Consider the following 24,790-nt stretch of genomic DNA (forward strand, 5'->3'; position numbering starts at 1 on the left):
GTTAGAATGAGGGAAATGGATGTTAGAATGAGGGGAATGGATGTTCGAATGTGAGGAATGGATGCTCGAATGAGGGGAATGGATGTTAGAATGATGGGGATGGATGTTAGAATGAGGGGAATGGATGTTATAATGAGGGGAATGGATGTTAGAATGAGGGAAATGGATGTTAGACTGAGGGGAATGAATGTGAGAATGGGGGGAATGGATGTTAGAATGAGGGGAATGGATGTTAGAATGAGGGGAATGGATGTTAGAATGTGAGGAATGGATGTGAGAATGAGGGGAATGGATGTTAGAATGAGGGGAATGGATGTTAGAATGAGAGGAATGGATTTTAGAATGAGAGGAATGGATGTTAGAATGAGGGGAATGGATGTTAGAATGAGGGGAATGGATGTTAGAATGAGGGGAATGGATGTTAGAATGAGGGGAATGGATGTTATAATGAGGGGAATGGATGTTATAATGAGGGGAATGGATGTTCGAATGTGAGGAATGGATGCTCGAATGAGGGGAATGGATGTTAGAATGATGGGGATGGATGTTAGAATGAGGGGAATGGATGTTAGAATGAGGGAAATGGATGTTAGACTGAGGGGAATGGATGTTCGAATGGGGGGAATGGATGTTAGAATGAGAGGAATGGATGTTAGAATGAGAGGAATGGATGTTAGAATGAGAGGAATGGATGTTAGAATGAGAGGGATGGATGTTCGAATGAGGGGAATGGATGTTCGAATGTTGGGAATGGATGTTAGAATGAGGGGAATGGATGTTAGAATGAGGGGAATGGATGTTAGAATGAGGGGAATGGATGTTCGAATGTGAGGGATGGATGCTCGAATGAGGGGAATGGATGTTAGAATGATGGGGATGGGTGTTAGAATGAGGGGAATGGATGTTATAATGAGGGGAATGGATGTTAGAATGAGGGAAATGGATGTTAGACTGAGGGGAATGGATGTTAGAATGGGGGGAATGGATGTTAGAATGAGAGGAATGGATGTTCGAATGTGGGGAATGGATGTTAGAATGAGGGGAATGGATGTTCGAATGAGGGGAATGGATGTTAGAATGAGGGGAATGGATGTTAGAATGAGGGGAATGGATGTTAGAATGAGAGGAATGGATGTTAGAATGTGGGGAATGGATGTTAGAATGAGGGGAATGGATGTTAGAATGAGGGGAATGGATGTTAGAATGAGGGGAATGAATGTTAGAATGAGAGGAATGGATGTTAGAATGAGGGGAATGGATGTTATAATGAGGGGAATGGATGTTAGATTGAGGGGAATGGAAGTTCGAATGTGAGGAATGGATGTTAGAATGAGGGGAATGGATGTTAGAATGAGGGGAATGGATGTTAGAATGAGGGGAATGGATGTTAGAATGAGAGGAATGGATGTTAGAATGAGGGGAATGGATGTTAGAATGAGAGGAATGGATGTTCGAATGTGGGGAATGGATGTTAGAATGAGGGGAATGGATGTTAGAATGTGGGGAATGGATGTTAGAATGAGGGGAATGGATGTTAGAATGAGAGGAATGGATGTTAGAATGTGGGGAATGGATGTTCGAATGAGGGGAATGGATGTTAGAATGAGGGGAATGGATGTTCGAATGTGGGGAATGGATGTTCGAATGAGGGGAATGGATGTTAGAATGAGGGGAATGGATGTTAGAATGAGAGGAATGGATGTTAGAATGAGGGGAATGGATGTTAGAATGAGAGGAATGGATGTTCGAATGTGGGGAATGGATGTTCGAATGAGGGGAATGGATGTTAGAATGAGGGGAATGGATGTTAGAATGAGGGGAATGGATGTTAGAATGAGAGGAATGGATGTTAGAATGTGGGGAATGGATGTTAGAATGAGAGGAATGGATGTTAGAATGAGGGGAATGGATGTTAGAATGAGGGGAATGGATGTTAGAATGAGGGGAATGGATGTTAGAATGAGAGGAATGGATGTTAGAATGAGGGGAATGGATGTTAGAATGAGAGGAATGGATGTTCGAATGAGGGGAATGGATGTTAGAATGAGAGGAATGGATGTTAGAATGAGAGGAAAGAATGTTCGAATAAAGGGAATGGATGTTAGAATGAGAGGAATGGATGTTAGAATGAGAGGAATGGATGTTCGAATGAGGGGAATGGATGTTCGAATGAGGGGAATGGATGTTGGAATGAGAGGAATGGATGTTCGAATGAGGGGAATGGATGTTAGAATGAGAGGAATGGATGTTCGAATGAGGGGAATGGATGTTAGAATGAGGGGAATGGATGTTAGAATGAGAGGAATGGATGTTAGAATGAGGGGTATGGATGTTAGAATGAGAGGAATGGATGTTAGAATGAGGGGAATGGATGTTAGAATGAGAGGAATGGATGTTCGAATGAGGGGAATGGATGTTAGAATGTGGGAAATGGATTTTAGAATGAGGGGAATGGATGTTAGAATGAGGGGAATGGATGTTAGAATGAGAGGAATGGATGTTAGAATGAGGGGAATGGATGTTAGAATGAGGGGAATGGATGTTAGAATGACGGGAATGGATGTTAGAATGTGGGAAATGGATTTTAGAATGAGGGGAATGGATGTTAGAATGAGGGGAATGGATGTTAGAATGAGAGGAATGGATGTTAGAATGAGGGGAATGGATGTTAGAATGAGGGGAATGGATGTTAGAATGACGGGAATGGATGTTAGAATGAGGGGAATGGATGTTAGAATGAGAGGAATGGATGTTCGAATGAGGGGAATGGATGTTAGAATGTGGGAAATGGATTTTAGAATGAGGGGAATGGATGTTAGAATGAGGGGAATGGATGTTAGAATGAGAGGAATGGATGTTAGAATGAGAGGAATGGATGTTCGAATGAGGGGAATGGATGTTAGAATGTGGGAAATGGATTTTAGAATGAGGGGAATGGATGTTAGAATGAGGGGAATGGATGTTAGAATGAGAGGAATGGATGTTAGAATGAGGGGAATGGATGTTAGAATGAGGGGAATGGATGTTAGAATGACGGGAATGGATGTTAGAATGAGGGGAATGGATGTTAGAATGAGCGGTATGGATGTTAGAATGAGGGGAATGGATGTTCGAATGAGAGGAATGGATGATAGAATGAGAGGAATGGATGTTAGAATGAGGGGAATGGATGTTAGAATGAGGGGAATGGATGTTAGAATGAGGGGAATGTATGTTAGAATGAGGGCAATGGATGTTAGAATGAGCGGGATGGATGTTTGAATGAGGGGAATGGATGTTCGAATGTGAGGAATGGATATTAGAATGAGAGGAATGGATGTTAGAATGAGGGGAATGGATGTTAGAATGAGGGGAATGGATGTTCGAATGTGAGGAATGGATGTTAGAATGAGGGGAATGGATGTTAGAATGAGAGGAATGGATATTAGAATGAGAGGAATGGATGTTAGAATGAGAGGAATGGATATTAGAATGAGAGGAATGGATGTTAGAATGAGAGGAATGGATGTTAGAATGAGAGGAATGGATGTTAGAATGAGGGGAATGGATGTTAGAATGAGGGGAATGGATGTTAGAATGAGGGGAATGGATGTTAGAATGAGGGGAATGGATGTTCGAATGAGAGGAATGGATATTAGAGTGGGAGGAATGGATGTTAGAATGAGGGGAATGGATGTTATAATGAGGGGAATGGATGTTAGAATGGGAGGAATGGATATTTGAGTGAGAGGAATGGATGTTAGAATGAGAGGAATGGATGTTAGATTGAGAGGAATGGATGTTCGAATGTGAGGAATGGATGTTAGAATGAGGGGAATGGATGTTAGAATGAGGGGAATGAATGTTAGAATGAGAGGAATGGATGTTAGAATGAGGGGAATGGATGTTATAATGAGGGGAATGGATGTTAGATTGAGGGGAATGGAAGTTCGAATGTGAGGAATGGATGTTAGAATGAGGGGAATGGATGTTCGAATGTAAGGAATGGATGATAGAATGAGGGGAATGGATGTTCGAATGTAAGGAATGGATGATAGAATGAGGGGAATGGATGTTCGAATGTGAGGAATGGATGTTAGAATGAGAGGAATGGATGTTAGAATGAGGGGAATGGATATTAGAATGAGAGGAATGGATGTTAGAATGAGAGGAATGGATGTTAGAATGAGAGGAATGGATGTTAGAATGAGGGGAATGGATGTTCGAATGTGAGGAATGGATGTTAGAATGAGGGGAATGGATGTTAGAATGAGGGGAATGGATGTTAGAATGAGGGGAATGGATGTTAGAATAGGGGGAATGGATGTGAGAATGAGAGGAATGGATGTTAGAATGAGGGGAATGGATGTTAGAATGAGAGGAATGGATGTTAGAACGAGGGGAATGGATGTTAGAATGAGGGGAATGGATGTTAGAATGGGGGGAATGGATGTGAGAATGAGAGGAATGGATGTTAGAATGAGGGGAATGGATGTTAGAATGAGAGGAATGGATGTTAGAACGAGAGGAATGGATGTTCGAATGAGGGGAATGGATGTTAGAATGAGGGGAATGGATGTTAGAATGAGAGGAATGGATGTTAGAATGAGGGTAATGGATGTTAGAATGAGGGGAATGGATGTTAGAATGAGGGGAATGGATGTTAGAATGAGGGGAATGGATGTTAGAATGAGAGGAATGGATGTTCGAATGAGGGGAATGGATGTTAGAATGAGAGGAATGGATGTTAGAATGAGAGGAATGGATGTTAGAATGAGGGGAATGGATGTTAGAATGAGAGGAATGGATGTTCGAATGAGGGGAATGGATGTTAGAATGAGGGGAATGGATGTTAGAATGAGAGGAATGGATGTTCGAATGAGGGGAATGGATGTTAGAATGAGAGGAATGGATGTTCGAATGAGGGGAATGGATGTTAGAATGAGAGGAATGGATGTTAGAATGAAAGGAATGGATTTTCGAATGATGGGAATGGATGTTAGAATGAGAGGAATGGATGTTAGAATGAGAGGAATGGATGTTAGAATGAGAGGAATGGATGTTAGAATGAGAGGAATGGATGTTGGAATGAGGGGAATGGATGTTAGAATGAGAGGAATGGATGTTAGAATGAGAGGAATGGATGTTAGAATGAGAGGAATGGATGTTAGAATGAGCGAAATGGATGTTAGAATGAGAGGAATGGATGTTAGAATGAGAGGAATGGATGTTCGAATGAGGGGAATGGATGTTAGAATGTGGGGAATGGATTTTAGAATGAGGGGAATGGATGTTAGAATGAGGGGAATGGATGTTCGAATGAGAGGAATGAATGTTAGAATGAGGGGAATGAATGTTCGAATGAGGGGAATGGATGTTAGAATGAGGGGAATGGATGTTAGAATGAGGGGAATGGATGTTAGAATGAGAGGAATGGATGTTAGAATGAGAGGAATGGATGTTGGAATGAGGGGAATGGATGTTAGAATGAGAGGAATGGATGTTCGAATGAGGGGAATGGATGTTAGAATGAGAGGAATGGATGTTAGAATGAGAGGAATGGATGTTAGAATGAGAGGAATGGATGTTAGAATGAGAGGAATGGATGTTGGAATGAGGGGAATGGATGTTAGAATGAGAGGAATGGATGTTAGAATGAGAGGAATGGATGTTAGAATGAGAGGAATGGATGTTAGAATGAGCGAAATGGATGTTAGAATGAGAGGAATGGATGTTAGAATGAGAGGAATGGATGTTCGAATGAGGGGAATGGATGTTAGAATGTGGGGAATGGATTTTAGAATGAGGGGAATGGATGTTAGAATGAGGGGAATGGATGTTCGAATGAGAGGAATGAATGTTAGAATGAGGGGAATGAATGTTCGAATGAGGGGAATGGATGTTAGAATGAGGGGAATGGATGTTAGAATGAGGGGAATGGATGTTAGAATGAGGGGAATGGATGTTAGAATGAGGGGAATGGATGTTAGAATGAGGGGAATGGATGTTAGAATGAGAGGAATGGATGTTAGAATGAGAGGAATGGATGTTCGAATGAGGGGAATGGATGTTAGAATGTGGGGAATGGAAGTTAGAATGAGAGGAATGGAAGTTAGAATGAGAGGAATGGATGTTAGAATGAGGGGAATGGATGTTAGAATGAGAGGAATGGATGTTCGAATGAGGGGAATGGATGTGAGAATGAGAGGAATGGATGTTCGAATGAAGGGAATGGATGTTAGAATGAGAGGAATGGATGTTAGAATGACAGGAATGGATGTTCGAATGAGAGGAATGGATGTTAGAATGAGAGGAATGGATGTTGGAATGAGAGGAATGGATGTTCGAATGAGGGGAATGGATGTTAGAATGAGAGGAATGGATGTTGGAATGAGGGGAATGGATGTTAGAATGAGAGGAATGGATGTTAGAATGAGGGGAATGGATGTTCGAACGAGAGGAATGGATGTTCGAATGAGGGGAATGGATGTTAGAATGTGGGGAATGGATTTTAGAATGAGGGGAATGGATGTTAGAATGAGGGGAATGGATGTTAGAATGAGAGGAATGGATGTTAGAATGAGAGGAATGGATGTTAGGATGAGGGGAATGGATGTTAGAATGAGAGGAATGGATGTTCGAATGAGGGGAATGTATGTTAGAATGAGGGGAATGGATGTTAGAATGAGAGGAATGGATGGTAGAATGAGAGGAATGGATGTTAGAATGAGGGGAATGGATGTTAGAATGAGGGGAATGGATGTTAGAATGAGGGGAATGGATGTTAGAATGAGGGGAATGGATGTTAGAATGAGCGGTATGGATGTTAGAATGAGGGGAATGGATGTTAGAATGAGGGGCATGGATGTTAGAATGAGGGGAATGGATGTTAGAATGAGGGGAATGGATGTTAGAATGAGGGGAATGGATGTTGGAATGAGGGGAATGGATGTTCGAATGTGAGGAATGGATGTTAGAATGAGGGGAATGGATGTTAGAATGAGAGGAATGGATGTTCGAATGAGGGGAATGGATGTTAGAATGAGAGGAATGGATGTTAGAATGAGTTGAATGGATGTTCGAATGAGGGGAATGGATGTTAGAATGAGAGGAATGGATGTTAGAATGAGGGGAATGGATGTTCGAATGAAGGGAATGGATGTTAGAATGAGAGGAATGGATGTTAGAATGAGAGGAATGGATGTTCGAATGAGGGGAATGGATGTTAGAATGAGAGGAATGGATGTTCGAATGAGGGGAATGGATGTTCGAATGAGGGGAATGGATGTTAGAATGAGAGGAATGGATGTTGGAATGAGAGGAATGGATGTTCGAATGAGAGGAATGGATGTTAGAATGAGAGGAATGGATGTTTGAATGAGAGGAATGGATGTTTGAATGAGAGGAATGGATGTTAGAATGAGGGGAATTGATGTTAGAATGAGGGGAATGGATGTTAGAATGAGAGGAATGGATGTTAGAATGAGGGGAATGGATGTTCGAAAGTGGGGAATGGATGTTCGAATGAGGGGAATGGATGTTAGAATGAGAGGAATGGATGTTAGAAAGAGGGGAACGGATGTTTGAATGAGGGGAACGGATGTTTGAATGAGAGGAATGGATGTTAGAATGAGAGGAATGGATGTTAGAATGTGGGGAATGGATGTTAGAATGAGGGGAACGGATGTTTGAATGAGGGGAACGGATGTTTGAATGAGAGGAATGGATGTTAGAAAGAGGGGAACGGATGTTTGAATGAGGGGAACGGATGTTAGAAAGAGGGGAACGGATGTTTGAATGAGGGGAACGGATGTTTGAATGAGAGGAATGGATGTTAGAATGTGGGGAATGGATGTTAGAATGAGAGGAATGGATGTTAGAATGAGAGGAATGGATGTTAGAATGTGGGGAATGGATGTTAGAATGAGAGGAATGGATGTTAGAATGAGAGGAATGGATGTTCGAATGAGAGGAATGGATGTTAGAATGAGAGGAATGGATGTTGGAATGAGAGGAATGGATGTTCGAATGAGGGGAATGGATGTTTGAATGAGGGGAATGGATGTTAGAAAGAGGGGAACGGATGTTTGAATGAGGGGAATGGATGTTAGAAAGAGGGGAACGGATGTTTGAATGAGGGGAATGGATGTTAGAATGAGGGGTATGGATGTTAGAATGAGGGGAATGGATGTTAGAATGAGGGGAATGGATGTTAGAATGAGGGGAATGGATGTTAGAATGAGAGGAATGGATGTTAGAATGAGGGGAATGGATGTTCGAATGAGGGGAATGGATGTTCGAATCAGGGGAACAGATGTTCGAATGAGGGGTACGGATGTTCGAATGAGGGGAACGGATGTTAGAATGAGGGGAATGGTTGTTAGAATGAGGGGTATGGATGTTAGAATGAGGGGAATGGATGTTAGAATGAGGGGAATGGATGTTAGAATGAGAGGAATGGATGTTAGAATGAGGCGAATGGATGTCAGACTGAGGGGAATGGATGTTAGAATGAGGGGAATGGATGTTCGAATGTTAGGAATGGATGTTAGAATGAGGGGAATGGATGTTAGAATGAGGCGAATGGATGTTAGACTGAGGGGAATGGATGTTAGAATGAGGGGAATGGATGTTCGAATGTTTGGAATGGATGTTAGAATGAGGGGAATGGATGTTAGAATGAGGGGAATGGATGTTAGAATGAGGGGAATGGATGTTAGAATGAGGGGAATGGATGTTTGAATGTGAGGAATGGATGTTAGAATGAGAGGAATGGATGTTAGAATGTGAGGAATGGATGTTAGAATTAGAGGAATGGATGTTAGAATGAGGCGAATGGATGTTAGAATGAGGGGAATGGATGTTAGAATGAGGGGAATGGATGTTCGAATGTTAGGAATGGATGTTAGAATGAGGGGAATGGATGTTAGAATGAGGGGAATGGATGTTCGAATGAGGGGAATGGATGTTAGAATGAGGGGAATGGATGTAAGAATGAGGGGAATGGATGTTAGAATGAGAGGAATGGATGTTAGAATGAGGGGAATGGATGTTGGAATGAGCGGAATGGATGTTAGAATGAGGGGAATGGATGTGAAAATGAGTGGAAATGATGTGAGAATGAGGGGAATGGATGTCAGAATGAGGGGAATGGATGTCAGAATGAGGGGAATGGATGTTTGAATGAGGGGAATGGATGTTCGAATGTGAGGAATGGATGTTAGAATGAGGGGAATGGATGTTCGAATGTTAGGAATGGATGTTAGAATGAGGGGAATGGATGTTCGAATGTTAGGAATGGATGTTAGAATGAGGGGAATGGATGTTAGAATGTGGGGAATGGATGTTAGAATGAGGGGAATGGATGTTCGAATGTTAGGAATGGATGTTAGAATGAGGGGAATGGATGTTCGAATGTTAGGAATGGATGTTAGAATGAGGGGAATGGATGTTCGAATGTTAGGAATGGATGTTAGAATGAGGGGAATGGATGTTAGAATGAGGGGAATGGATGTTTGAATGAGGGGAATGGATGTTCGAATGTGAGGAATGGATGTTAGAATGAGGGGAATGGATGTTCGAATGTTAGGAATGGATGTTAGAATGAGGGGAATGGATGTTCGAATGTTAGGAATGGATGTTGGAATGAGGGGAATGGATGTTAGAATGTGGGGAATGGATGTTAGAATGAGGGGAATGGATGTTCGAATGTTAGGAATGGATGTTAGAATGAGGGGAATGGATGTTCGAATGTTAGGAATGGATGTTAGAATGAGGGGAATGGATGTTCGAATGAGGGGAATGGATGTTAGAATGAGGGGAATGGATGTTAGAATGAGGGGAATGGATGTTTGAATGAGGGGAATGGATGTTCGAATGTGAGGAATGGATGTTAGAATGAGGGGAATGGATGTTCGAATGTGAGGAATGGATGTTAGAATGAGGGGAATGGATGTTAGAATGAGGCGAATGGATGTTAGACTGAGGGGAATGGATGTTAGAATGAGGGGAATGGATGTTCGAATGTTTGGAATGGATGTTAGAATGAGGGGAATGGATGTTAGAATGAGGGGAATGGATGTTAGAATGAGGGGAATGGATGTTCGAATGAGGGGAATGGATGTTTGAATGTGAGGAATGGATGTTGGAATGAGAGGAATGGATGTTAGAATGTGAGGAATGGATGTTAGAATGTGAGGAATGGATGTTAGAATTAGAGGAATGGATGTTAGAATGAGGCGAATGGATGTTAGAATGAGGGGAATGGATGTTAGAATGAGGGGAATGGATGTTCGAATGAGGGGAACGGATGTGAGAATGAGGGGAATGGATGTCAAAATGAGGGGAATGGATGTCAAAATGAGGGGAATGGATGTTAGAATGAGGGGAATGGATGTTCGATTGAGGGGAATGGATGTTAGAATGTGAGGAATGGATGTTCGAATGTGAGGAATGGATGTTAGAATGAGGGGAATGGATGTTCGAATGAGGGGAATGGATGTTAGAATGAGGCGAATGGATGTTAGACTGAGGGGAATGGATGTTAGAATGTGAGGAATGGATGTTCGAATGTGAGGAATGGATGTTAGAATGAGGGGAATGGATGTTCGAATGAGGGGAATGGATGTTAGAATGAGGCGAATGGATGTTAGACTGAGGGGAATGGATGTTAGAATGAGGGGAATGGATGTTCGAATGTTTGGAATGGATGTTAGAATGAGGGGAATGGATGTTAGAATGAGGGGAATGGATGTTAGAATGAGGGGAATGGATGTTCGAATGAGGGGAATGGATGTTTGAATGTGAGGAATGGATGTTGGAATGAGAGGAATGGATGTTAGAATGTGAGGAATGGATGTTAGAATGTGAGGAATGGATGTTAGAATTAGAGGAATGGATGTTAGAATGAGGCGAATGGATGTTAGAATGAGGGGAATGGATGTTAGAATGAGGGGAATGGATGTTCGAATGAGGGGAACGGATGTGAGAATGAGGGGAATGGATGTCAAAATGAGGGGAATGGATGTCAAAATGAGGGGAATGGATGTTAGAATGAGGGGAATGGATGTTCGATTGAGGGGAATGGATTTTCGAGTGAGGGGAATGAATGTTCAAGTGAAGGGGAATGGATGTTAGAATGAGGGGAATGGATGTTAGAATGAGGGGAATGGATGTTAGAATGAGGGGAATGGATGTTAGAATGAGGGGAATGGATGTTAGAATGAGGGGAATGGATGTTAGAATGAGGGGAATGGATGTTAGAATGAAGGGAATGGATGTTAGAATGAGAGGAATGGATGTTCGAATGTTAGGAATGGATGTTAGAATGAGGGGAATGGATGTTCGAATGTTAGGAATGGATGTTAGAATGAGGGGAATGGATGTTCGAATGTTAGGAATGGATGTTAGAATGAGGGGAATGGATGTTCGAATGTTAGGAATGGATGTTAGAATGAGGGGAATGGATGTTCGAATGTAAGGAATGGATGTTAGAATGAGGGGAATGGATGTTCGAATGTGAGGAATGGATGTTAGAATGTGGGGAATGGATGTTAGAATGTGAGGAATGGATGTTCGAATGTGAGGAATGGATGTTAGAATGAGGGGAATGGATGTTCGAATGAGGGGAATGGATGTTAGAATGAGGCGAATGGATGTTAGACTGAGGGGAATGGATGTTAGAATGAGAGGAATGGATGTTCGAATGTGAGGAATGGATGTTAGAATGAGGGGAATGGATGTTCGAATGAGGGGAATGGATGTTCGAATGTTTGGAATGGATGTTAGAATGAGGGGAATGGATGTTAGAATGAGGGGAATGGATGTTAGAATGAGGGGAATGGATGTTCGAATGAGGGGAATGGATGTTAGAATGAGAGGAATGGATGTTAGAATGTGAGGAATGGATGTTAGAATGAGGCGAATGGATGTTAGAATGAGGGGAATGGATGTTCGAATGTTAGGAATGGATGTTAGAATGAGGGGAATGGATGTTAGAATGAGGGGAATGGGTGTTATGATGTGAGGAATGGATGTTAGAATGAGGGGAATGGATGTTAGAATGAGGGGAATGGACGTTAGAATGAGGGGAATGGATGTTAGAATGAGGGGAATGGATGTGAGAATGAGGGGAATGGATGATGGAATGAGGGGAATGGATGTTAGAATGAGAGGAATGGATGTTGGAATTTGCTGCCCCAGGAAGCTGTGGAAGCTACATCATTAGATAAATTTAAAACAGAAATCGACAGTTTCCGAGAAGTAAAGGGAATTAGGGGTGATGGGGAGCGGGCAGGAAATTGGACATGAAGCTGAGTTCGGATCGGTCAATGCCCTGTGGGTGGCGGAGAGGGCCCAGGGGCTATGTGGCCGGGTCCTGCTCCGACTTCTTGTGTTCTTTAGATTTGTGGTTGCGATCAGATCAGCCATGATCTTATTGAATGGCGGAGCAGGCTCGAGGGGCCGATTGGCCGACTCCTGCTCCTATTTCTTATGTTCTGATGTTCTTATGTTCTAATGAGAGGAAAGGATGTGAGAATGAGGGGAATGGATGTGAAAATGAGTGGAAAGGATGTGAGAATGAGGGGGATGGATGTGAGAATGAGGAGAATGGATGTGAAAATGAGTGGAAAGGGTGTGAGAATGAGGGGAATGGATGTGAGAATGAGGGGAATGGATGTTAGAATGAAGGGGAATGGATGTTAGAAAGAGAGGAATGGATGACAGAATGAGGGGAATGGATGTCAAAATGAGGGGAATGGATGTTAGAATGAGGGGAATGGATGTGAGAATGAGGGGAATGGATGTTAGAATGAGAGGAATGGATGTTAGAATGAGGGGAATGGATGTTGGAATGAGAGGAATGGATGTTAGAATGAGGGGAATGGATGTGAAAATGAGTGGAAATGATGTGAGAATGAGGGGAATGGATGTCAGAATGAGGGGAATGGATGTCAGAATGAGGGGAATGGATGTCAGAATGAGGGGAATGGATGTCAGAATGAGGGGAATGGATGTTAGAATGAGGGGAATGGATTTTAGAATGAGGGGAATGAATGTTGGAATGAGGGGAATAGATGTCAGAATGAGGGGAATGGATGTCAGAATGAGGGGAATGGATGTCAGAATGAGTGGAATGGATGTCAGAATGTGGGGGAATGAATGTTAGAATGAGGGGAATGGATGTTAGAATGAGGGGAATGGATGTCTGAATGAGGGGAATGGATGCGAGAATGTGGGGGAATGAATGTTAGAATGAAGGGGACCGGATGTTAGAATGAGGGGAATGTATGTTAGAATGAGGGGAATGGATGACAGAATGAGGGGAATGGATGAAAGAATGAGGGGAATGGATGACAGAATGAGGGGAATGGATGACAGAATGAGGGGAATGGATGATAGAATGAGAGGAATGGATGTCAGAATGAGGGGAATGTATGTTTGAATGTGGGGAATGGTTGTTAGAATGTGGGGAATGGATGTCAGAATGAGGGGAATGGATGCTGAATGTGGGGAATGGATGATAGAATGAGAGGAATGGATGTTAGAATGAGGGGAATACATATTAGAATGAGGGGAATGGATGTTAGAATGAGGGGAATGGATGTTAGAATGAGGGGAATGGATGTTAGAATGAGGGGAATGGATGTTAGAATGAGGGGAATGGATGTTAGAATGAGGGGAATGGATGTTAGAATGAGGGGAATGGATGTTAGAATGGGGGGAATGGATGTTAGAATGGGGGGAATGGATGATAGAATGAGAGGAATGGATGTAAGAATGAGGGGAATGGATGTTAGAATGAGAGGAATGGATGCTAGAATGAGAGGAATGGATGCTAGAATGAGGGGAATGGATGTTAGAATGAGGGGAATGGATGTCATAATGAGCGGAATGGATGTTAGAATGAGGGGAATGGATGTTAGAATGAGGGGAATGGTTGTTAGAATGAGGGGAATGGATGTTAGAATGAGGGGAATGGATGTTAGAATGAGGGGAATGGATGTTAGAATGAGGGGAATGGATGTTAGAATGAGGGGAATGGATGTTAGAATGAGATGAATGGATGTTAGAATGAGGGGAATTGATGTTAGAATGAGGGGAATACATATTAGAATGAGGGGAATGGATGTTGGAATGAGGGGAATGGAGGATTGAATGAGGGGAACGGATGTTAGAATGAGGGGAATGGATGTTAGAATGAGGGGAATGGATGTTAGAATGTTGGGAATGGATGATAGAATGAGAGGAATGGATGATAGAATGAGAGGAATGGATGTCAGAATGAGAGGAATGGATGTCAGAATGAGAGGAATGGATGTCAGAATGAGGGGAATGGATGTCAGAATGGGGGGAATGGTTGTTAGAATGTGGGGAATGGATGTCAGAATGAGGGGAATGGATGTTTGAATGTGGGGAATGGATGATAGAATGAGAGGAATGGATGTTCGAATGAGAGGAATGGATGTTAGAATGAGGGGAATGGATGATAGAATGAGGGGAATGGATGTGAGAATGAGTGGAATGGATGTTAGAATGAGGGGAATGGATGTTAGAATGAGGGGAATGGAGGTTTGAATGAGGGGAATGAATGTTGGAATGAGGAGAACGGTTGTTAGAATGAGGGGAATGGATGTTAGAATGTGGGTGAATGGAGGATTGAATGAGGGGGACGGATGTTGGAATGAGGGGAATGGATGTTAGAATGAGGGGAATGGATGTTAGAATGAGGGGAATGGATGTTAGAATGAGGGGAATGGATGTTAGAATGAGGGGAATGGATGTTAGAATGAGGGGAATGGATGTTAGAATGAGGGGAATGGATGTTAGAATGAGGGGAATGGATGTTAGAATGAGGGGAATGGATGTTAGAATGAGGGGAATGGATGTTAGAATGGGGGGAATGGATGTTAGAATGAGAGGAATCGATGTTAGAATGAGGGGAATGGATGATAGAATGAGAGGAATGGATGTAAGAATGAGGGGAATGGATGTTAGAATGAGAGGAATGGATGCTAGAATGAGAGGAATGGATGCTAGAATGAGGGGAATGGATGTTAGAATGAGGGGAATGGATGTCATAATGAGCGGAATGGATGTTAGAATGAGGGGAATGGATGTTAGAATGAGGGGAATGGTTGTTAGAATGAGAGGAATGGATGTTCGAATGAGAGGAATGGATGTTAGAATGAGAGGAATGGATGTTGGAATGAGAGGAATGGATGTTCGAATGAGGGGAATGGATGTTTGAATGAGGGGAATGGATGTTAGAATGAGAGGAATGGATGTTAGAATGAGAGGAATGGATGTTCGAATGAGGGGAATGGATGTTAGAATGAGAGGAATGGATGTTAGAATGAGTTGAATGGATGTTCGAATGAAGGGAATGGATGTTAGAATGAGAGGAATGGATGTTAGAATGAGAGGAATGGATGTTCGAATGAGGGGAATGGATGTTAGAATGAGAGGAATGGATGTTCGAATGAGGGGAATGGATGTTCGAATGAGAGGAATGGATGTTAGAATGAGAGGAATGGATGTTAGAATGAGGGGAATTGATGTTAGAATGAGGGGAATGGATGTTAGAATGAGAGGAATGGATGTTAGAATGAGGGGAATGGATGTTCGAAAGTGGGGAATGGATGTTCGAATGAGGGGAATGGATGTTAGAATGAGAGGAATGGATGTTAGAAAGAGGGGAACGGATGTTTGAATGAGGGGAACGGATGTTTGAATGAGAGGAATGGATGTTAGAATGAGGGGAATTGATGTTAGAATGAGGGGAATGGATGTTAGAATGAGAGGAATGGATGTTAGAATGAGGGGAATGGATGTTCGAAAGTGGGGAATGGATGTTCGAATGAGGGGAATGGATGTTAGAATGAGAGGAATGGATGTTAGAAAGAGGGGAACGGATGTTTGAATGAGAGGAATGGATGTTAGAATGAGAGGAATGGATGTTAGAATGAGAGGAATGGATGTTAGAATGAGAGGAATGGATGTTGGAATGAGAGGAATGGATGTTCGAATGAGGGGAATGGATGTTTGAATGAGGGGAATGGATGTTAGAAAGAGGGGAACGGATGTTTGAATGAGGGGAATGGATGTTAGAAAGAGGGGAACGGATGTTTGAATGAGGGGAATGGATGTTAGAAAGAGGGGAACGGATGTTTGAATGAGGGGAACGGATGTTTGAATGAGAGGAATGGATGTTAGAATGAGGGGAATGGATGTTAGAATGAGGGGAATGGATGTTAGAATGTGGGGAATGGATGTTAGAATGAGGGGAATGGATGTTGGAATGAGAGGAATGGATGTTCGAATGAGGGGAATGGATGTTGGAATGAGAGGAATGGATGTTAGAATGAGCGGAATGGATGTTAGAATGAGAGGAATGGATGTTGGAATGAGGGGAATGGATGTTAGAATGAGAGGAATGGATGTTAGAATGAGGGGAATGGATGTTAGAATGAGGGGAATGGATGTTAGAATGAGGGGAATGGATGTTCGAATGAGGGGAATGGATGTTCGAATGAGGGGAATGGATGTTAGAATGTGGGGAATGGATTTTAGAATGAGGGGAATGGATGTTAGAATGAGGGGAATGGATGTTAGAATGAGAGGAATGGATGTTAGGATGAGGGGAATGGATGTTAGAATGAGAGGAATGGATGTTCGAATGAGGGGAATGGATGTTAGAATGAGAGGAATGGATGTTAGAATGAGGGGAATGGATGTTCGAATGAGGGGAATGGATGTTCGAATGAGGGGAATGGATGTTAGAATGTGGGGAATGGATTTTAGAATGAGGGGAATGGATGTTAGAATGAGGGGAATGGATGTTAGAATGAGAGGAATGGATGTTAGGATGAGGGGAATGGATGTTAGAATGAGAGGAATGGATGTTCGAATGAGGGGAATGGATGTTAGAATGAGAGGAATGGATGGTAGAATGAGAGGAATGGATGTTAGAATGAGGGGAATGGATGTTAGAATGAGAGGAATGGATGGTAGAATGAGAGGAATGGATGTTAGAATGAGGGGAATGGATGTTAGAATGAGGGGAATGGATGTTAGAATGAGGGGAATGGATGTTAGAATGAGGGGAATGGATGTTAGAATGAGCGGTATGGATGTTAGAATGAGGGGAATGGATGTTAGAATGAGGGGCATGGATGTTAGAATGATGGGAATGGATGTTAGAATGAGGGGAATGGATGTTAGAATGAGGGGAATGGATGTTAGAATGAGAGGAATGGATGTTAGAATGAGGGGAATGGATGTTCGAATGTGAGGAATGGATGTTAGAATGAGGGGAATGGATGTTAGAATGAGAGGAATGGATGTTAGAATGAGAGGAATGGATGTTCGAATGAGGGGAATGGATGTTAGAATGAGAGGAATGGATGTTAGAATGAGTTGAATGGATGTTCGAATGAAGGGAATGGATGTTAGAATGAGAGGAATGGATGTTAGAATGAGAGGAATGGATGTTCGAATGAGGGGAATGGATGTTAGAATGAGAGGAATGGATGTTCGAATGAGGGGAATGGATGTTCGAATGAGGGGAATGGATGTTGGAATGAGAGGAATGGATGTTGGAATGAGAGGAATGGATGTTCGAATGAGAGGAATGGATGTTAGAATGAGAGGAATGGATGTTAGAATGAGTTGAATGGATGTTCGAATGAAGGGAATGGATGTTAGAATGAGAGGAATGGATGTTAGAATGAGAGGAATGGATGTTCGAATGAGGGGAATGGATGTTAGAATGAGAGGAATGGATGTTCGAATGAGGGGAATGGATGTTCGAATGAGGGGAATGGATGTTGGAATGAGAGGAATGGATGTTCGAATGAGGGGAATGGATGTTGGAATGAGGGGAATGGATGTTAGAATGAGGGGAATGGATGTTAGAATGAGAGGAATGGATGTTTGAATGAGAGGAATGGATGTTTGAATGAGAGGAATGGATGTTAGAATGAGGGGAATTGATGTTAGAATGAGGGGAATGGATGTTAGAATGAGAGGAATGGACGTTAGAATGAGGGGAATGGATGTTCGAAAGAGGGGAATGGATGTTCGAAAGTGGGGAATGGATGTTCGAATGAGGGGAATGGATGTTAGAATGAGAGTAATGGATGTTAGAAAGAGGGGAACGGATGTTTGAATGAGGGGAACGGATGTTTGAATGAGAGGAATGGATGTTAGAATGAGAGGAATGGATGTTAGAATGAGGGGAATGGATGTTAGAATGAGAGGAATGGATGTCAGAATGAGGGGAATGGATGTTAGAATGAGAGGAATGGATGTTAGAATGAGGGGAATGGATGTTAGAATGAGGGGAATGGATGTTAGAATGTGGGGAATGGATGTTAGAATGAGGGGAATGGATGTTAGAATGAGGGGAATGGATGTTAGAATGAGCGGTATGGATGTTAGAATGAGGGGAATGGATGTTAGAATGAGAGGAATGGATGTTAGAATGAGGGGAATGGATGTTAGAATGAGAGGAATGGATGTTAGAATGAGAGGAATGGATGTTAGAATGAGGGGAATGGATGTTAGAATGAGGGGAATGGATGTTAGAATGAGGGGAATGGATGTTAGACTGAGGGGAATGGATGTTATAATGAGGGGAATGGATGTTCGAATGTTAGGAATTGATGTTAGAATGAGAGGAATGGATGTTAGAATGAGAGGAATGGATGTTGGAATGAGGGGAATGGATGTTCGAATGTTAGGAATGGATGTTAGAATGAGGGGAATGGATGTTCGAATGAGGGGAATGGATGTTAGAATGAGAGGAATGGATGTTAGAATGAGGGGAATGGATGTTCGAATGAGGGGAATGGATGTTAGAATGAGAGGAATGGATGTTAGAATGAGGGGAATGGATGTTCGAATGAGGGGAATGGATGTTCGAATCAGGGGAACAGATGTTCGAATGAGGGGTACGGATGTTCGAATGAGGGGAACGGATGTTAGAATGAGGGGAATGGTTGTTAGAATGAGGGGTATGGATGTTAGAATGAGGGGAATGGATGTTAGAATGAGGGGAATGGATGTTAGAATGAGGGGAATGGATGTTAGAATGAGAGGAATGGATGTTAGAATGAGGGGAATGGATGTTCGAATGAGGGGAATGGATGTTCGAATCAGGGGAACAGATGTTCGAATGAGGGGTACGGATGTTCGAATGAGGGGAACGGATGTTAGAATGAGGGGAATGGTTGTTAGAATGAGGGGTATGGATGTTAGAATGAGGGGAATGGATGTTAGAATGAGGGGAATGGATGTTAGAATGAGAGGAATGGATGTTAGAATGAGGCGAATGGATGTCAGACTGAGGGGAATGGATGTTAGAATGAGGGGAATGGATGTTCGAATGTTAGGAATGGATGTTAGAATGAGGGGAATGGATGTTAGAATGAGGCGAATGGATGTTAGACTGAGGGGAATGGATGTTAGAATGAGGGGAATGGATGTTCGAATGTTTGGAATGGATGTTAGAATGAGGGGAATGGATGTTAGAATGAGGGGAATGGATGTTAGAATGAGGGGAATGGATGTTAGAATGAGGGGAATGGATGTTTGAATGTGAGGAATGGATGTTAGAATGAGAGGAATGGATGTTAGAATGTGAGGAATGGATGTTAGAATTAGAGGAATGGATGTTAGAATGAGGCGAATGGATGTTAGAATGAGGGGAATGGATGTTAGAATGAGGGGAATGGATGTTCGAATGTTAGGAATGGATGTTAGAATGAGGGGAATGGATGTTAGAATGAGGGGAATGGATGTTCGAATGAGGGGAATGGATGTTAGAATGAGGGGAATGGATGTGAGAATGAGGGGAATGGATGTTAGAATGAGAGGAATGGATGTTAGAATGAGGGGAATGGATGTTGGAATGAGCGGAATGGATGTTAGAATGAGGGGAATGGATGTGAAAATGAGTGGAAATGATGTGAGAATGAGGGGAATGGATGTCAGAATGAGGGGAATGGATGTCAGAATGAGGGGAATGGATGTTTGAATGAGGGGAATGGATGTTCGAATGTGAGGAATGGATGTTAGAATGAGGGGAATGGATGTTCGAATGTTAGGAATGGATGTTAGAATGAGGGGAATGGATGTTCGAATGTTAGGAATGGATGTTAGAATGAGGGGAATGGATGTTAGAATGTGGGGAATGGATGTTAGAATGAGGGGAATGGATGTTCGAATGTTAGGAATGGATGTTAGAATGAGGGGAATGGATGTTCGAATGTTAGGAATGGATGTTAGAATGAGGGGAATGGATGTTCGAATGTTAGGAATGGATGTTAGAATGAGGGGAATGGATGTTAGAATGAGGGGAATGGATGTTTGAATGAGGGGAATGGATGTTCGAATGTGAGGAATGGATGTTAGAATGAGGGGAATGGATGTTCGAATGTTAGGAATGGATGTTAGAATGAGGGGAATGGATGTTCGAATGTTAGGAATGGATGTTAGAATGAGGAGAATGGATGTTAGAATGTGGGGAATGGATGTTAGAATGAGGGGAATGGATGTTCGAATGTTAGGAATGGATGTTAGAATGAGGGGAATGGATGTTCGAATGTTAGGAATGGATGTTAGAATGAGGGGAATGGATGTTCGAATGAGGGGAATGGATGTTAGAATGAGGGGAATGGATGTTAGAATGAGGGGAATGGATGTTTGAATGAGGGGAATGGATGTTCGAATGTGAGGAATGGATGTTAGAATGAGGGGAATGGATGTTCGAATGTGAGGAATGGATGTTAGAATGAGGGGAATGGATGTTAGAATGAGAGGAATGGATGTTAGAATGAGGCGAATGGATGTTGGACTGAGGGGAATGGATGTTAGAATGTGAGGAATGGATGTTCGAATGTGAGGAATGGATGTTAGAATGAGGGGAATGGATGTTCGAATGAGGGGAATGGATGTTAGAATGAGGCGAATGGATGTTAGACTGAGGGGAATGGATGTTAGAATGAGAGGAATGGATGTTCGAATGTGAGGAATGGATGTTAGAATGAGGGGAATGGATGTTCGAATGAGGGGAATGGATGTTAGAATGAGGCGAATGGATGTTAGACTGAGGGGAATGGATGTTAGAATGAGGGGAATGGATGTTCGAATGTTTGGAATGGATGTTAGAATGAGGGGAATGGATGTTAGAATGAGGGGAATGGATGTTAGAATGAGGGGAATGGATGTTCGAATGAGGGGAATGGATGTTTGAATGTGAGGAATGGATGTTGGAATGAGAGGAATGGATGTTAGAATTAGAGGAATGGATGTTAGAATGAGGCGAATGGATGTTAGAATGAGGGGAATGGATGTTAGAATGAGGGGAATGGATGTTCGAATGAGGGGAACGGATGTGAGAATGAGGGGAATGGATGTCAAAATGAGGGGAATGGATGTCAAAATGAGGGGAATGGATGTTAGAATGAGGGGAATGGATGTTCGATTGAGGGGAATGGATTTTCGAGTGAGGGGAATGAATGTTCAAGTGAAGGGGAATGGATGTTAGAATGAGGGGAATGGATGTTAGAATGAGGGGAATGGATGTTAGAATGAGGGGAATGGATGTTAGAATGAGGGGAATGGATGTTAGAATGAGGGGAATGGATGTTAGAATGAGGGGAATGGATGTTAGAATGAGGGGAATGGATGTTAGAATGAGAGGAATGGATGTTAGAATGAGGCGAATGGATGTTAGAATGAGGGGAATGGATGTTAGAATGTTAGGAATGGATGTTAGAATGAGGGGAATGGATGTTAGAATGAGGGGAATGGATGTTCGAATGTTAGGAATGGATGTTAGAATGAGGGGAATGGATGTTCGAATGTTAGGAATGGATGTTAGAATGAGGGGAATGGATGTTCGAATGTTAGGAATGGATGTTAGAATGAGGGGAATGGATGTTCGAATGTTCGGAATGGATGTTAGAATGAGGGGAATGGATGTTCGAATGTAAGGAATGGATGTTAGAATGAGGGGAATGGATGTTCGAATGTGAGGAATGGATGTTAGAATGTGGGGAATGGATGTTAGAATGTGAGGAATGGATGTTCGAATGTGAGGAATGGATGTTAGAATGAGGGGAATGGATGTTCGAATGAGGGGAATGGATGTTAGAATGAGGGGAATGGATGTTAGAATGAGAGGAATGGATGTTCGAATGTGAGGAATGGATGTTAGAATGAGGGGAATGGATGTTCGAATGAGGGGAATGGATGTTCGAATGTTTGGAATGGATGTTAGAATGAGGGGAATGGATGTTAGAATGAGGGGAATGGATGTTAGAATGAGGGGAATGGATGTTCGAATGAGGGGAATGGATGTTAGAATGAGAGGAATGGATGTTAGAATGTGAGGAATGGATGTTAGAATTAGAGGAATGGATGTTAGAATGAGGTGAATGGATGTTAGAATGAGGGGAATGGATGTTCGAATGTTAGGAATGGATGTTAGAATGAGGGGAATGGATGTTAGAATGAGGGGAATGGGTGTTATGATGTGAGGAATGGATGTTAGAATGAGGGGAATGGATGTTAGAATGAGGGGAATGGACGTTAGAATGAGGGGAATGGATGTTAGAATGAGGGGAATGGATGTGAGAATGAGGGGAATGGATGATGGAATGAGGGGAATGGATGTTCGAATGAGAGGAATGGATGTTGGAATTTGCTGCCCCAGGAAGCTGTGGAAGCTACATCATTAGATAAATTTAAAACAGAAATCGACAGTTTCCGAGAAGTAAAGGGAATTAGGGGTGATGGGGAGCGGGCAGGAAATTGGACATGAAGCTGAGTTCGGATCGGTCAATGCCCTGTGGGTGGCGGAGAGGGCCCAGGGGCTATGTGGCCGGGTCCTGCTCCGACTTCTTGTGTTCTTTAGATTTGTGGTTGCGATCAGATCAGCCATGATCTTATTGAATGGCGGAGCAGGCTCGAGGGGCCGATTGGCCGACTCCTGCTCCTATTTCTTATGTTCTGATGTTCTTATGTTCTAATGAGAGGAAAGGATGTGAGAATGAGGGGAATGGATGTGAAAATGAGTGGAAAGGATGTGAGAATGAGGGGGATGGATGTGAGAATGAGGAGAATGGATGTGAAAATGAGTGGAAAGGGTGTGAGAATGAGGGGAATGGATGTGAGAATGAGGGGAATGGATGTTAGAATGAAGGGGAATGGATGTTAGAAAGAGAGGAATGGATGTCAGAATGAGGGGAATGGATGTCAAAATGAGGGGAATGGATGTTAGAATGAGGGGAATGGATGTGAGAATGAGGGGAATGGATGTTAGAATGAGAGGAATGGATGTTAGAATGAGGGGAATGGATGTTGGAATGAGAGGAATGGATGTTAGAATGAGGGGAATGGATGTGAAAATGAGTGGAAATGATGTGAGAATGAGGGGAATGGATGTCAGAATGAGGGGAATGGATGTCAGAATGAGGGGAATGGATGTCAGAATGAGGGGAATGGATGTCAGAATGAGGGGAATGGATGTTAGAATGAGGGGAATGGATTTTAGAATGAGGGGAATGAATGTTGGAATGAGGGGAATAGATGTCAGAATGAGGGGAATGGATGTCAGAATGAGGGGAATGGATGTCAGAATGAGTGGAATGGATGTCAGAATGTGGGGGAATGAATGTTAGAATGAGGGGAATGGATGTTAGAATGAGGGGAATGGATGTCTGAATGAGGGGAATGGATGCGAGAATGTGGGGGAATGAATGTTAGAATGAAGGGGACCGGATGTTAGAATGAGGGGAATGTATGTTAGAATGAGGGGAATGGATGACAGAATGAGGGGAATGGATGAAAGAATGAGGGGAATGGATGACAGAATGAGGGGAATGGATGACAGAATGAGGGGAATGGATGATAGAATGAGAGGAATGGATGTCAGAATGAGGGGAATGTATGTTTGAATGTGGGGAATGGTTGTTAGAATGTGGGGAATGGATGTCAGAATGAGGGGAATGGATGTTTGAATGTGGGGAATGGATGATAGAATGAGAGGAATGGATGTTAGAATGAGGGGAATACATATTAGAATGAGGGGAATGGATGTTAGAATGAGGGGAATGGATGTTAGAATGAGGGGAATGGATGTTAGAATGAGGGGAATGGATGTTAGAATGAGGGGAATGGATGTTAGAATGAGGGGAATGGATGTTAGAATGAGGGGAATGGATGTTAGAATGGGGGGAATGGATGTTAGAATGGGGGGAATGGATGATAGAATGAGAGGAATGGATGTAAGAATGAGGGGAATGGATGTTAGAATGAGAGGAATGGATGCTAGAATGAGAGGAATGGATGCTAGAATGAGGGGAATGGATGTTAGAATGAGGGGAATGGATGTCATAATGAGCGGAATGGATGTTAGAATGAGGGGAATGGATGTTAGAATGAGGGGAATGGATGTTAGAATGAGGGGAATGGATGTTAGAATGAGGGGAATGGATGTTAGAATGAGGGGAATGGATGTTAGAATGAGGGGAATGGATGTTAGAATGAGATGAATGGATGTTAGAATGAGGGGAATTGATGTTAGAATGAGGGGAATACATATTAGAATGAAGGGAATGGATGTTGGAATGAGGGGAATGGAGGATTGAATGAGGGGAACGGATGTTAGAATGAGGGGAATGGATGTTAGAATGAGGGGAATGGATGTTAGAATGTTGGGAATGGATGATAGAATGAGAGGAATGGATGTCAGAATGAGAGGAATGGATGTCAGAATGAGAGGAATGGATGTCAGAATGAGAGG

This window comes from Heptranchias perlo, unplaced genomic scaffold (assembly GCF_035084215.1).
Source record: "Heptranchias perlo isolate sHepPer1 unplaced genomic scaffold, sHepPer1.hap1 HAP1_SCAFFOLD_195, whole genome shotgun sequence".
Taxonomy (NCBI): domain Eukaryota; kingdom Metazoa; phylum Chordata; class Chondrichthyes; order Hexanchiformes; family Hexanchidae; genus Heptranchias; species Heptranchias perlo.